This window comes from Tamandua tetradactyla, chromosome 23, assembly GCF_023851605.1.
Source record: "Tamandua tetradactyla isolate mTamTet1 chromosome 23, mTamTet1.pri, whole genome shotgun sequence".
Lineage (NCBI taxonomy): Eukaryota > Metazoa > Chordata > Mammalia > Pilosa > Myrmecophagidae > Tamandua > Tamandua tetradactyla.
Window position 1 is genome coordinate 17,909,722 of NC_135349.1, and position 15,445 is coordinate 17,925,166.

The 15,445-nt window shown below is 42.4% G+C and overlaps 1 pseudogene; it reads left to right on the forward strand.

Moving 5' to 3' along the window:
* Positions 1 to 10,079: 10,079 nt before the first annotated feature.
* LOC143666511 (bifunctional 3'-phosphoadenosine 5'-phosphosulfate synthase 2 pseudogene) lies at positions 10,080 to 11,909 on the forward strand (annotated as a pseudogene).
* The last annotated feature ends 3,536 nt before the right edge of the window (positions 11,910 to 15,445 follow it).

The following is a 15,445-nucleotide window of genomic DNA, read 5'->3' on the forward strand; positions in this document are numbered from 1 at the left end:
TCACTTACTTGAAATATGAGTGTTTATTGTATATAAATGGTGAATTGTTTTGTATCTATAATCTGGTAATGGATTTGTTTATGATGTATATTTACTATTGTGTATATTGTATGGTTAACTGCAATAAAGTTTTTGCCATATTTGTAAAAAATATATATTTAAGTAAAAAGAGTTGTAAAATGAAATAAAATAGAGTTTAATGGCTAAGAGTTTCAAACTAGAGTTGGGAGGGCATTCTGGAGATTACTCTCGGGCAAATATCAGCCAGGTATCACAACTGCCCAAGTATGCAAAGCCTCAAGCAACTATGTTCCTCAAAACCCCAAGGATATTCAGACACCATCAAACAAACCATCAGATAAAGAACTCAGCTAACTATCTAACTTGAAGGACAATTAAAGTACCCCAAATATCTATCAACCACAAATAACTTGTCTAAACTTCTTTTTCTTTAAAAGCTCTTGCCTAGAGGGTGGGCCATGGTGGCTCAGCAGGTAAGAATGCATGCCTGCCATGCCTGGGAACCCGGGTTTGATTCCCGGTGCCTGCCCATGTAAAAAAAAAAAAAGAAAAAAAAGCTCTTGCCTAGAGATGCCAAAATGGGACGTGATTTGAGTTGCTACCTGAATCTGTGCTCCTCCAATTGCAGTTCTAAGATTCCAGATAAAAGCTTTTGTTGCCTTGCATCTTAGTTTGTTGTTTCTTGGTTGACAGAGTAAAATTCAAAACAGCATGTATAATATGTCCATTTGTATTTTTTAAAGTATATATGTACTTTGCTGGGAAGACAAGCTCTCACTAAAACCCCAGAAAGCTCCCAGAAGCCTCTGCTCTCTAGACTAGCCACTGTACAGCTTCTGACTGGGGGAGTCATCTCCATGAAAAAAAGGCCTAGCAAAGGGCCAGTGAGGACTCCTTACTTCAATAATCTCAATTCCTGGAATGAAAGTCTCTCTGCAGGCTTTGAGGGGAACTGAAAAGGCAGCACAGCCCTTCAGGGCTTTTGCCCTGGAGGGTTGTTGGCATGAATTTGTTTTTTGGAAGGACAAAATTGCAGCAGATATGCCTCCATGCGTTGTCACTCCAGGCTCTGACATGGAGAGAAGATGAAGGCAGATGTGGGAGGTGACAAAAACAGGGAGGCCCTCAGAAATGGAAAAGTGAAGAAGAGAATCATTCCAGGGCCTATCTTTTTATTCTCTGTCCCAGGCCAAGGGAGCTAGAAATGAGATAGGAGAGCAGGGGATCTGGAATCAGAAAATGGAGAGGACAGGCTACCTTTGCGATATAAGTGAAGGAGCAAAGATGTCTCAGAGAGTGTAGATACAGCTGCGGAAGCAACTGGAAAAGGGTGACAAAGGAGAAATGATGATACGAGAGAATGGTTGTGTTTGTTGGACCCTCCATTGAATCCCACCTTGAGCCTGGCACTGGTTAAGTAGATAGCTGCATGAATGAATGGATAGCTGAACAGCAGGAGTTGCAGCTGTCCATGAAGGCCTTGAGAGCAAAGAGAGGGACTCAGTGAAAAAGGGCACTTAAGTCACTCAGGACACAGTGAAGAAGGGCAGGGAGATTCAGGGTGAGGGCTCTATAGCCAAAGATCCTTGATGGAGAATTGAGGGTTAAATTCTCACTCAATTTAAAGTGGACCAAGAGACCTGCTAATCTGGGACAAGATGAAACCACTTACCTGCAAATGACATCAAAGAGCCAGTGAGCTGCAGGGAACACCTCACAATTCTCTCGGAGCCTGTGGAATAGAGGGATTTGAGACAAAACGAAAGTGGTGATAAAATCTAAAGAAAAAGGGGGAAAAAATGAGCTTGCCTCCTCACTTTCCCCACGGTCGAGCCAGGAAAATCATCCAGGTCAGGCCCCCTAAGCCACATCATCATTTTTAAAATGAGAATCCAGCCCAGCCTATGAGCATACATTTTCCAAATGGCTACAGAATCCCTGCACCTTCCAAAAATATCTCTTCATGCAACTCCCGCCAGGGAAGGAAGGCCACGTGCCCAGACTGGAACCAACCAATTGGGCTTCCTAAGCCTGAGAGCTGCCACCCATGTGCTCCACAGACTCCAGATACAGGAAATGCCCCCTGCTCCATGTGTAAACACAGCCAGACGCTACTGGTGCTAAGTATTGGAATGGAAGCAAAGTGTTCTGTGGTTCCTCTTGTGACAAAAAGAAAAAATATATATATTTTTATGACTTCCAGCAGTGGTTTCCAAACTTAGCTATGTCATAAACCACCTGGGCAGCTTTGTAAAGTAGACACCAAGCTGTCCTGTTTTATTGAACCAGCAGCTCTAGGGGAAGAGCCTAGGAATTTGAATTTTCTTAATTCCTTGTGGGATGGGGGTGATTAGTGATTGGGAGGAGGGAGGAAGAGGGCTTCAGAGGGACTAGCTGATGATACTGTTTCTTGAGCTGGGTACTAGCCACATGGTTTGTTCACTTTGTGAAAATTCATTGAGCTATCCCCATACTATGCATTTCTGTATGTTTGCTACAATTAAAAAAGAAAAGAAGAAAATGCCCAAAAGGACATGATGGGGAGCATTGAAAAGATTGGAATATAGACAGTAGTCTTTATATCAATGTTAAATTTCTCGAACTTGATAATTGTAATTTATGTGATTACATAAGTGAATATCATTGTTCTCAGAAAATATACATAGAAGTATTCAATGGTAAAAGAGTATGATAAATACAAATACTGTCAATGTTCAGAAAATAGATAGATGATTGTGCTGGTTTGAAAGGATATATGCCCTCTAAGAAAGTCATGTTTTACTATAAATCCCATTTCGTAAAGATAGAATAATCTCTATTCAATACTGTATGTTTGAAACTGTAATGAGATTATCTCCCTGGATAATTTGATTTAGTCAAGAGTGGTTGTTAAACTGGATTAGGGGATGACATGTCTCCACCCATTTGAGTGGGTCTTGATTAGTTTCTGAAGTCCTATAAAAGAGGAGAATGAGAGATTCAGAGAGAGCACAGAATGCTGCAGCACCACGAAGCGGAAAGTCCATTGAAGATGAAGAAGGAAAACGCCTCCCTGGGAGCTTCATGAAACCAGAAGCCAGGAGAGTAAGCTAGCAGATGATGCCATATTCGCCATGTGCCCTTCCAGCCAAGAGAGAGAAGCCCTGACTGTGTTCACCATGTGCCTTCTCACTTGAGAGAGAAACCCTGAACTCCATGGGCCTTCTTGAACCAAGGTATCTTTCCCTGGATGCCTTTGATTGGACATTTCTAATTGGGACATTTTCTCGGCCTTCGATCTGTAAACTAGCAACTCATTAAATTCCCCCTTTTTAAAAGCCATTCCATTTCTGGTATATTGCATTCTGACAGCTAGCCAACTAGAACAATGATATATAGGTCGATATCAGTAGATAGATAAAGCTAGATGATAGAGAGATGATAGAACGATAAAACAAATGTGACAAAATGTTAAAAGTTGGTATATCTGAGTATCTGGGTAGGGGAACATATTGGAGTTCTCTGTGTTATTTTTGTATTGTTTGCAAATTTCGTGTAAATTTGTAATTATTTCCCAAAAAAAGTTAAAAAAAAAAAAAAAGGACAGTTCTATTCTCTAACTTGGGGAATCAACAAGCCAGTGGCAGGGAGATTCAGGTTTAATAAATTTATCACTTCCATCTAATAAAAAGAAAGAATAGAATAGAATCGTAAAAGAAAAGCTTCTAGGTAAATTCTGCAGACTTACGGACTAAGGTTATGCTCGGTCTGGAATATGGGCTGGATAGCAGCAAGGGGATCACATTCCCTTCTCAAGTAAGTCTTGGACTTTCTGGGCTGGGGAAGCTACAGGGAGGGGAGCGGCAAGGTGGGAGAAGCTCCAAGTGGTAGTCAGCCCTTCTCTGCCCCCCAGGAGAGGCTGCAGGCCCCTGGTGACCTGTGGCTTTGGTTTTTACTCCTTGTTTATAGAGACGCTACAGGGCTATTACCTGTAGCTTCTTATCACCCTCCCTGGTTCCTTTCCCAGGGCAGGTAGCGTCTTCGAAGGATATGCTACTCCCAGCAGGATCCTGGAGACCCCAGCATGAGACCTACCAGAGTTCTGCACCAGGTACCATTCTAAGTACTAAGCACACAGCAGTGAGTAAGATGGTTCCCTGACACCCTTCTGTGGCTTCCATTTCAATGTAGAGCCTAGGACCCAACTGCATACTTGGCTAAGCACCCAAGACAGTGATGGCTTACTAATCACTGAGTACGCCCTAGGCCTCGGCCCCTATCCCTTTGCTATTGCAAGTCCCTCCACCTGCTTTGCTCTCCTCAGCCCAGCTTTGCCAGTAAAAATTCAGCCAAACTTCAAGCCACATCACAAATGCCAACTCCTCTCAGGAGGGTCCCCAACCTCTGGGATACTTGTGAACCCTCTCTTGTTTCACTGTGTATTCTCAGTCTTTGTATAAATTTGTCTGCTTCTCCACCTCCACCCCCTCATCAGCCAGGTTGCTGCTTGGGTATGGGGTGGGATTTTACTCACTGTGTTTTCCCCCACACTAAGCAGTACTGCTCTGGGCCCATAAGAGGCCTCGGAATGTTTGTTGAGATGGATTTAATTAAGTAATGGGGACAGGATTTCCCCCAGGAATCTTCAGTTCACTTTGTTCTACGTCACTGGAATCCACAGAGAAAAAGCCCAATTGCTTTTTTAAGAACTTTTTATTTTTAAAAACTTCCAAACACAAAACATTTGTGAGAATACTATAATTAGCTCCACATTGACTTAATATTTAATTCATGCTCTATCCAAATGTGCACATATATGTGCATAAACATACTTTATTGTTAATCATCCATTTGAAAGTAAATTGCAAACATCGTGCCCTCTTATGCCTAAACCCTTCATTGGTGTCTCCTAAAAACAAAGATATTCTCTTATGCAATGATCAAATAAAGAAAATTTAACATTGATACATACTATTATCAAATCTGCAGTCCATATTTAAATTTCCCCAATTGTCCTAATCACGTCCTTCATCACAATTTGCCTCTTCTGACCTGTGTTGCATTTAGGGGTCATGTCCCTCAGTCTCTTTTAATTGGGTACAGTTGCTCCTCCTTTCTCTGCTTTTCATTCTCAAAGCATGCAGGCTAATGGTTTGTAAAATAGCCTTCAAGCTGAGTCGGTCTGATGTTTCAGGCTATGGGTGGGCAGGGGGCAGGAGCAACACAGATGTGCCATTGTGTCTTCCTGAGGGCGTCACCTCAGGAGGCCCACGATGTCAGTTTGTCCCACCACTGGTGATGTTTTAACTTTAATCATTTGGCTACAGAGGGATCTGACAGGGTTTCTCCACCATTAGGTCACCATTTTTCCCTTTGTAACTACTACGTAATCAGTTGGGAGATACTTCGAGACTGTGGAAATACCCTGCTCAGCCCTTCAACACTGCTCCTGATTGCTGCCCAGGTCTGTTGCGCTTTCCTGCCGCTGGGGGAAAGTGCAGCTGATTGGTTCCCAGAGCCAGGCTGGGTAGGGGAGGCCAAGGAACTGGGACAGGAATCTGAGCAGAGAGCAAGGAAGGCAGTGAGGACACAACACTGGGAGCCGAGGTATAGCTCCCTGAGGCATGGGTAGCAGGTATCCATCCCACTTGCTCCCTTTAGTGCCCACCAGCCACCTCGGGGCTGCTGCAGTGGAGCAGACCCCTTTCCAGGATGGTGCCCTGGAGAGGGGCCAGCTTGCTGGCAGCAAAAGGATGGCTCCTTTCCTCCTCACTCACCTGGTGACCCCTGGTGATCCCTGTGGGGAAATATCAAGAAACAGCAGTATAGCATTATTTCCCAAATGTTTCCAGAGGGCTCAGTGAATCTGCAGGGTACCAGACCTCTAGGCTTGGCCTGGCCCTCCTAGCCCTGCTCTTGCACTGGCCCCCTGACTGTTTGCTTTGCTGCCTGCAAATGTTTTCTCTGCTATTGGACCCAACCCTGGGCTGGTAGTCAAGGTGTACACATAGATGCTGGGCAGATTGGCCCCAGGCCCCCATATGCTCAACAAAAGTATGTTTGTGAACTGACTTCTACTCTCTACACAAATGTTAATATTTAAATGTTTTTTAAAAAACGTATTCTATATTAATGGTTAGAAGTCATTAACGCAGTCTTTGATGGCTGTTTGGGACCTACCCAAATATTTTGTCCTCCCCGCAACACACACACACACACAAAATAGCACATCTACACACTTAGAGATTTACACATTGTATACAGGTACTTAGACAGAAATGTGTGTGTATGGTGTATTCATTCATTCAACACATATTTATTGAATGCCTACCATGTGCTAAGCCCTGTTGGAGGCACTGGAAACATGGCAGTGAAGAAAGCAGCAAGGCCTTGCCCTGGTTTGTTTTTTTACATGCTGATAGAATATTCACATGCACACAGTGAGCATAACACAGATGCAGAATCAAGCAAAATCTTTCATACTGCTCCCAGAAGGGATGAATTTAGCAATTCTAGCCACCGGCAGCAAAGGAACATTGGGGGCCCTTGATGCAAATCAACAAAATCCCCAGCAAAGTAGCTGTAAACACAGAACATTTGTGAGTAGGAGTGAAACCCATTTCTTCAAGGACAATTCTCTATATTGCTATGGAGGGGGGTTGGGGCTCTGAGATGTGAGATAGAGAACTTCCAACAAAGTAGAGGACAATTGGGCCTTAAACAGCCAAGGAAGGCTGCAGCTACATACAGATGCTAAATTTGAGTTACACCCCCAGGATGAGGAGTATTAAGCAAACGGAGGTAAAGGAGAAAGACCACAGGAGGCACATGCTCAAAGCTGAGGGTCAAAAGTTGGCAATGCTGCGCAGGACAAAGTGAGGCTCATGAATATAATACTGGGCCACGATTCCCCAAAACTAGCATTCACACCAGTGTCAATTGGGCTACCCTCAACTACAGACCCAAGAATTTTCTTTCTTATGATATTCTCATTAGGGTGGGCTACAAACGACATTCTCTCCAGAGAGTGAGTGAGGATGGAATGAAGGCAGTATCATTTTGTAGCATATACAGTATCTTCAACAAATGGATAAACACATGTGTTCTAGTTTGCTAGCTGCCAGAATGCAACACACCAGAGGTGGATTGGCTTTTAATAAAAAGGGATGTATTTCATTAGTCCTTCAGAGGAAAGGCAGCTAACTTTCATCTGAGGTTCTTTCTTATGTGGAAAGGCACAGGACGATCTCTGCTGGGCCTTCTCTCCAGGCCTCTGAGTTCCAACAACTTTCCCTGGGGTGACTCCTTTCTGCATCTCCAAAGGCCTAGGCTGAGCTGCAAATGCTGAAATGAGGTATGCTGAGCTACTCAGGCTGTGCTATGTTGAGCTCTCTCATTTAAGCACCAACCAATTAAATCAAATATCATTCATTGCAGCAGGCACGCCTTCTAGCTGACTGCAGATGTAATCAGCAACAGATGAGGTTCACGTACCATTGGCTCATGGCCACAGCAACAGAATTAGGTGCCTTCACCTGGCCAAGTTGACAACTGAATCTAACTACCACATGTCCACCCCCTGTCAACTTGGTAACTACACACATCACCTTAAACAATATTAATGTGCAAAAAATTCTGTTCTGGCTGTGGACCTGTGAATCTCAAAAACAAGTTATCTGGTGTCAATATGCAAAGGAGGGAAAGTCACAGGTTCCATACAGTGAAATTGGAAGGAAAACTGGCCAGAGGTGGGTTTGTATACTGACTCAAGGGCTGTTGCTAATGGTTTGACTGGATGGTCAGGGACTTGGAAAGACCATAATTGGAAAATTGGTGACAAAGAAGTATGGGGAGGAAGTATGTGGGTAGAGCTTTCTGAGTGGGCTAAAAACATGAACACATTTGTGTCCCATATGAATGCACACCAAAGGGTGACTTCAGCAGAGGAAGGTTTTAATAATCAAGTGGATAAGATGACCCGTTCTGTGGATACCAGTCAACCTCTTTCCCCAGCAACTCCTGTCATTGCCCAATGGGCTCATGAACAAGGTGGTCATGGTGGTAGGGATGGAGGTTATGCATGAGCTCAGCAACATGGACTTCCACTCACCAAGGCTGACTTGGCTACAGCCACTGCTGAGTGCCCAATCTGCCAGCAACAGAGACCTACACTCAGCCCCTGATATGGCACCATTCCTCTAGGTGACCAACAAGCTACATGGTGACAGGTTGATTACATTGAACCCACTCCCTTCATGGAAGGGGTAACGATTTATTCTAACTGGAATAAACACATACTCTGGATATGGGTTTGATTTCCCTGCATGCAATGCTTCTGCCAAAACTACCATCCATGGGCTTACAGAGTACCTTATCCATTGTCATGGTATTCCATTTAGCAATGCTTCTGATCAAGGAACACACTTCACAGCAAATGAAGTGTGGGAATGGGCACATGCTCATGGAATTCTATGGTCTTACCATGTTCCCTATCATCCAGAAGCAGCTGGATTGATAAGATGGTGGAATGGACTTTTGAAAATTCAATTACAGTGCCAACTAGATGGCAATACCTTGAAAGGCTGGTAATGTTCTCCAGGAAGCTGTATATGCTCTAAATCAGTGTCTGCTGTATGGTGTTGTTTCTCCCAAAGCCAGGATCCATGGGTCCAGGAACCAAGGGGTGGAAATGGGAGTGGCACCACTCACTATTACCCCTCGTGATCCACTAGGAAAATTTTTGCTTCCTGTCCCTGCAACCCTAGCTCTGCTGGTCTACAGGTTTTAGTTTCAAAAGGGGGAGTGCTTCCACCAGGAGAAACAACAATGATTCCATTGAACTGGAATCTAAGACTGCCACCTGGTCACTTTGGGCTACTCATGCCCCTGGATCAAAAAGCCAAGAAGGGGATTGCATTATTGTCTGGGGTGATTGACCCTGACTATCAGGGGGAAATAGAACTGCAACTATACAATGGAGATAAAGAAAAGTTTTCTTGGTATATAGGAGATCCCCTAAGGTGTCTTTTAGTACTACCATGCTCTGTTATTAAAATCAATGGAAAACTGCAACAGCCCAATCCAGGAAGGACTACCAATGGGTCTGAAACTTCAGGAATGAAGGTTTGTGTCACCTCACCAGGCAAAGAACCACAGCCAGCTGAAGTGCTTGCTGAGGGTAAAGGGAACATGGAATGGGTAGTAGAGGAAGGTAGTGATAAATATGAACTACGATCACATGATCAGTTACAGAAACGAAGATGTGATGCTGTTTTGTTCCTGTTATACTATTTAAGTTGTAAGATATCAAGTTTAAGAATGAGTATTACCCAAGGACTTGCACCCTATTCTGGATAGAGTTACTGTGTTTCCAGTTATATGCAGGACAGTTGAGTATTGTTAGGTGAAAGGAAAAAATGTGTGTTTTAGTGTTTTTTATTTAGAAATTAGGTATGGTTTAAGGTGATAAATATAGCTGCCAAGTTCACAAGGGGTGGACTGTCATGATCAGCTTCATGTGTCAACTTGGCCAAGTGGTGGTACCTGTTTGTCTGGTTGGGCAAGTGCTGGCCTATCTGTTGTAATGAGGACATTTCATAGAATTAGATCATGAGCACATCAGCAGCATCCACAGCTGATTCCATTTGTAATCAGCCAAGGGGAGTGTCTTCTACAATGAGTGATGCTCAGTCTAATCACTGGAAGCCTTTTAAGGAGGATTCAGAAGAGACAGGCTCTCTTCCTGCTTTGGCTGGCAAGCCTCTCCTGTGGAATCCATCCAGACCCTCCATTTGAATCATCAGCTTCACAGCCTGCCCTGTGGATTTTGGACTCTGCATTCCCGTGGTCACATGAGACACTTTTATAAATTTTATATTTGTGAGTGTTCCCTATTGATTCTGTTTCTCTAGAGAACCCTAACTGATACAGCATGCCAAAGAATGAAGTTGGGCCCCTACCTCACACCATATACCTATAAAAATTAACTAAAGAGCTGCTGCTACTGCTACAACCATCCATGTGTCCTCCCATCTTTGCTCCAACTCCCAGTGTACTGGTCTCCACTGCAGTCATCCAGCATGCTGGGGATCAAAAAGCATAAGATGGAGAATCAGCAGAAATCTACCAAATGTATTCAACCAGGCCTACCATGTGATCAGGAATAAGAAAGAGCAGATGGTTGGAACAAGAGGTAGGTTCTGAGGATGTACTGTGTGGATGACAGGTCTTTCTGGTGCTGGAAAAATAGCAATAAGTTTTGCTCTGGAAGAGTACCTCATTTCCCATGCCATCCCTTGCTACTCCCTGGATGGGGACAATGTCTACTCATAGCCTGACAAAAACCTTGGATTATCTCCTGGGCTCAGAGAAGAAAATATCTGCTGGATTGCCAAAGTGGCCAGGCTGTTTGCTGACACTGGTCCTATTTGCACTATAGGCTTCATTTTTCCCTTTGCAAAGGATTTCTAGAATGCCAACAAAATCCACGAATCAGCAGGACCATGCTTCTTTGAAATATTCATAGATGTGCCTCTAAACACCTGTGAAAGCAGAGAACATAAAACGTCTCTACAAATAGGCCCAAGCTGGGGAGATTGAAGGACATGGGTATTGATTCCGATTATGAGAAAGCTGAAGATCCTGAGTGTTTGCCTAAAAACAGTTTGTTCTCAGTGAGTGACTGTCCAGCAGGTAGTAGAACTTCTGCCAAGAGTAGAACATTGAACCCCATACACCAATCAAAGGCACCCATGAACTCTTTGTGCCAGAAAATAAACTTGACCAAGTTCAAGCTATGGCTGAAACTCTGCCTTCATTATCAATTAGCAAGATGGCTCTCCAGTGGGACCAAGTTTTGAGTGAAAACTGGGCCACTCCCCTAGAAGACTTCATGTGGGAAAAGGAGTACTTGCAGGTTATATACTTTGTTACCCTGATAGATGACAGAGTTATCAACTCGCGCATTCCCATCGTACTGCCTAAGCCCATGGATGATAAGAAGCATCTGGAAGGGTGCAGAGAGTTTGTCCTAAACACGGTGGACAGAGGGTGGCTATCTTATAAAACCCTGAATTCTATGAACATACAAAAGAGGAGCATTGTTCCTGTGGACGGGGGTGGGGGGGCAGACAACATGTGCAAAACACCTCCATATCAAAATGGTAATAGAAGGTGTGTATTGGCTGGTGGGTAGAGAACTTCAGGTGTTGGAGAGAATAAGGTGGAACAATGGGCGATCCCCTGATGCTTCTGGAGCTCAAACAGAAATGTAAAGAAATGAATGCTGATATAGTGTTTGCATTCCAGTCGTGCAATCCTGTTCACAATGGCCATGCTCTATTAATGAAGGACACCTACCACCAACTCTGGGAGAGGGACTACAAACACCCAGTCCTTCTGCTATGCTGTCTGGGTAGTTGGACAAAAGATGACAATGTGCCCCTGAACTGGTACATGAAACAGCTCACAGCTATGCTTGAGGAAGGAAGTCAACCACTGTGGCCTTCTTTCTCTCATGTTATATGTTAGCCCTGCGGAGGTCCAGTGGCACTGCAAGTCTCGGATGATTGCAAGGCCAACTTCTACACTGTGGTCCAGGGCTCTGCAGGAATGCCCCACCCTGAGACCAAGCAGGCCATATGTGAACTCCAGGTGGCCAAGTCTAGAGCATGGCCCCTAGTCTCACCTCTTTGGGATTCATTCCATTCCAAGTGGCTGTCTACAACAACAACAAAAAAGCCACAATTTCTATGATCCATCAAGTCACAGTGAAGTTTGACTTCATCTCAAGATCTTACATGAGGAAGCTTACCCAGGAAGGAGAAAATGCCCCTGATGGCTTCCCGGCCACTAAAGCATGGAAAGTCCTAATAGATTACTACTACAGGTCCCTGGAAAAGAATAACTAAAGGCACTTTGGCTCCAGAATTTGTTCCTAAAGTGCTTTTTGATTCCCTTATATATATATTTTGTGATTAGATGTATAGTATCCAATGGCTTCTCAATGACTGATTTTTAAATTAATGTTTTACAACCAGGTCAAAAATGTGTCTATAAAGTCAACTTTAATATTTGTTTAGTAAAGAAAAGTTAAACTGAAGCTCATATTTTACCAGGTGAAAGTGATAATGTTATACATTTCAGAATGAAATTGGCTATATTCTTTACTGCATCTGAACAGGTAGGTCCCAGATTTCTTAAAGCATCGACTGCCTCTAGTTTACTTTCCAGCTTAAGTCTTGCTAATCTGTGCTCCTGCCATAGGGGCATAAGCCAGTAGGAAAATAAATCAGATGAGTAGGCTTTTCTGTCAAATTGACAAAAGACGAAAAAGAAATTTGTCACTCTAGATGAAGCATGGCTCATGTCAAGTTTCTTGCTGTTCTCCCTTATGCCTATGGACAGCCTTTCTGACCAATCTCTTGTGCACTGAAGTAAGACGTGACTGGAGAAACCCAATGTGAATTTAATTTCAGAGATCTATGCAATCTCATTCTGCCACAGAAGTTATATATTGTCTAAAAATCTGAAAAATCTTAGTGGCCTTCTGTGAATAAGGCAACTTCAATTACATGGCAACTCTCAATTTAATCACATAGAGTGCTTTGATGAAAGAATTTGCCACAGGGCTCAAACTGGCAATGTTGTGGAAAGTTCATTTTCCTCCTTTGCTATGGTCATTTTGTCCTAGAGAGGCTGGGCCTCTGTAGCAGCAGTATCAGCTGTAACCAAAAAACAATTCATACCCTCAGGGACTCACAGGGTGCTAGAGCTGGGAAGGACGGCAGAAAACATCGAATGCAACATTTTCATTTTACAGGTGATTAACCTGAGACAATGCCCATGCACATACTTTGTGCGGCTTAGTATTGTTACAAAAAAAGAATAAGCATTATTAGGAAGTACTGATGTTGCTGGACAAGCAACCGGGTCACTTGACTCCTAGTCTGATGCTGCCTGCAGCCTACAGCACAGGACCTGGGTCTGCTTCCCCTAAGTTATTTATCACAGCCTGGAACAGTGGACACTCATGAAGCAGCCTTCTTGGATACCAAGGGTTCAGAGTTTTCTAAACCTAGTTGATTTTATTGCAGTTAAAAAAAGAAAACTTTTCCAAAGCTGCTCAGAGACATCCAACTCTGATGGCTTTAGTTCCTAAGAGGCAATGTTTTGTACCTTATACGTATTTCATCGTTGCTGTAGAATATATGATGATGCAGCACCTTTTATAGGTCACTTTAGAAGAGAACTAAAGAAGGGAAAACTGTGATTTTTTAGATATTTTCAGTTAAAAAAATGCTAATCACTGATAATGAAAACTCTTTTGCAAATACATTACACACAATGACGATGGTGAAGTGTTTGTCTTTAGTAGTGTAATGCCCAAATTCATTTAATCAGAGGTACTCACTACCCCCTTTTTACAAAACAGCATATTTATGGAAAATATAAGACAGGATTTAGTTCATTAACCAATATATTTTGTTATTTTTAAAATATATTTAAAACAGCTCTTCTGCTCTAATACCACTTAGAGCAAATGACTATTTCTATGTTCAACTGATGTTTGTTCTTATCTTAATAAATTTCTCAAAATGAAAAGAAAATTGAATTAAAAGTAGGTCAAAAACCTAAATATAAAAGCTAAAGCTACATAACTCTTAGAAGAAAATCTAGGAGCAGATTTTCATGATCTTGGGGATTGGGCAATTGATTATTAGATATGATACCACAAGCATGAGCAACAAAAGAAAAAAATAGATAAATCGGATTTCATCAAAAGTAAAAACTTTTGTGCATCAAAGGATATTATTACGACAGTAAAAAGACAACCTACAGAATGGGGGAAAATAGTTGCAAATCATATATCTGGTAAGGGACTCATACTGAGAATATATGAGGAACTCTTACAACTCAGCAACAAAAAGACGATTAGTGCAACTGAAAAATGGGCAAAGAATTTAAAGAGCTATTTCACCAAGGAAGATATAAAAATGACCAGGAAGGGGGGGTGCGAGGGTAGTTCAGTGGTAGAATTCTTGCCTGCCATGCAGGACACCCCCGTTTGATTCCTGGCCCATGCACTTCCCAGAGCAAACAAGCAAACAAAAAACCGCAAACAAATAAAAGAAATCAACAAATTGTGCTGCAATAATGGGATTCTCATACGGAAAAAGAATGAAATGTGACCCCTGCCATACAGCATAGAAAAAAAAAAAAAGATCAGCAAGTGTATGAAAATATGGTCAGCATTATTAGCCATTAGGAAATTGCAAATCAAAATTATAACGGGATATCATTTCATATCCACTAGGATGATATTCTTGTTTGCTAGGCTGTTGAAAGCAGATACCACAAAATGGATTGGCTTTTAGTAATGGAAATTTATTAGCTTACATGCTTACAGTTCTGAGGCTGTGGAAATGTCCAAATCAAGGCATCATGAAGATGATACCGTCTTCCTGAAGACAGGCTCCCCGGGATCCTGGACTCCTCTGTCACATGGCAAGGAACATAGGGGCCTCTGCTGGTTTCTCCCTTCTCTTCCACGTTTCACTGCTTTCAGCTTCTTGCTTCTGTGGCTTCCTCCTTGTCTGAATTTCATTTTCTTATAAAGGACTCCAGGAGGAGGATTAAGACTCACCCTGAAAGAAGTGGGTCACATCTTAAGATCCTACTCATCAAAAGATCTTATTTACAATGGGTTCACACCCACGACAATGGATTAACTTTAAGAACATACTTTCCTGGGGTACATACAGCTTCAAACCATCACAGATGGCTATTATTTTTTAAATGGAAAATAACAAGTGTTAATAAGGTTGTGGAGAAATTGGAACCCTCATACATTGCTGATGGGAATGTAAAATGGTGTAGAAACTGTGGGAAACAGTATGGTGGTCCCTCAAAATGTTAAACATAGAATTATCATATGATCCAGCAATTTCACTCCCACATATATCTCCAAAAGAATTGAAAACAGGTCCTCAAGCAAATACTTTCACATGAATGTTCATAGTAACACTGTTTGTGTAGCCAGAAGGTACAACAACCCAAATGTCCATCAACTAACAAATGGATAAACAAAATGCAACACAGACAAACAATGGGATATTATTTGGCCATAAAAAGAAATAAAAAGAATCTCAGTACAGGTCCATGCTGCAACTGATACAACACATGAATGAATCTCAAAAAAATTATACTAAGGCAAGAATCCAGAAATAAGGTTACAGAGTGTATGATTCCATTTGTATGACTTATTAAGAATACATAAATACATAGAGACAGAAAGCAGATTGATGGTTTCCAGGCACTGAGGAAGGGAGAAAACTGGGAGTAACTGCTTAATGGGTAAGGGTTTTTTGAAGAGGGGTGTTAAAAATGCTTTGGAACTTAATATAGTTAGTGGTGGCCCAATACTGTGAATGTACTAAATGTCGCA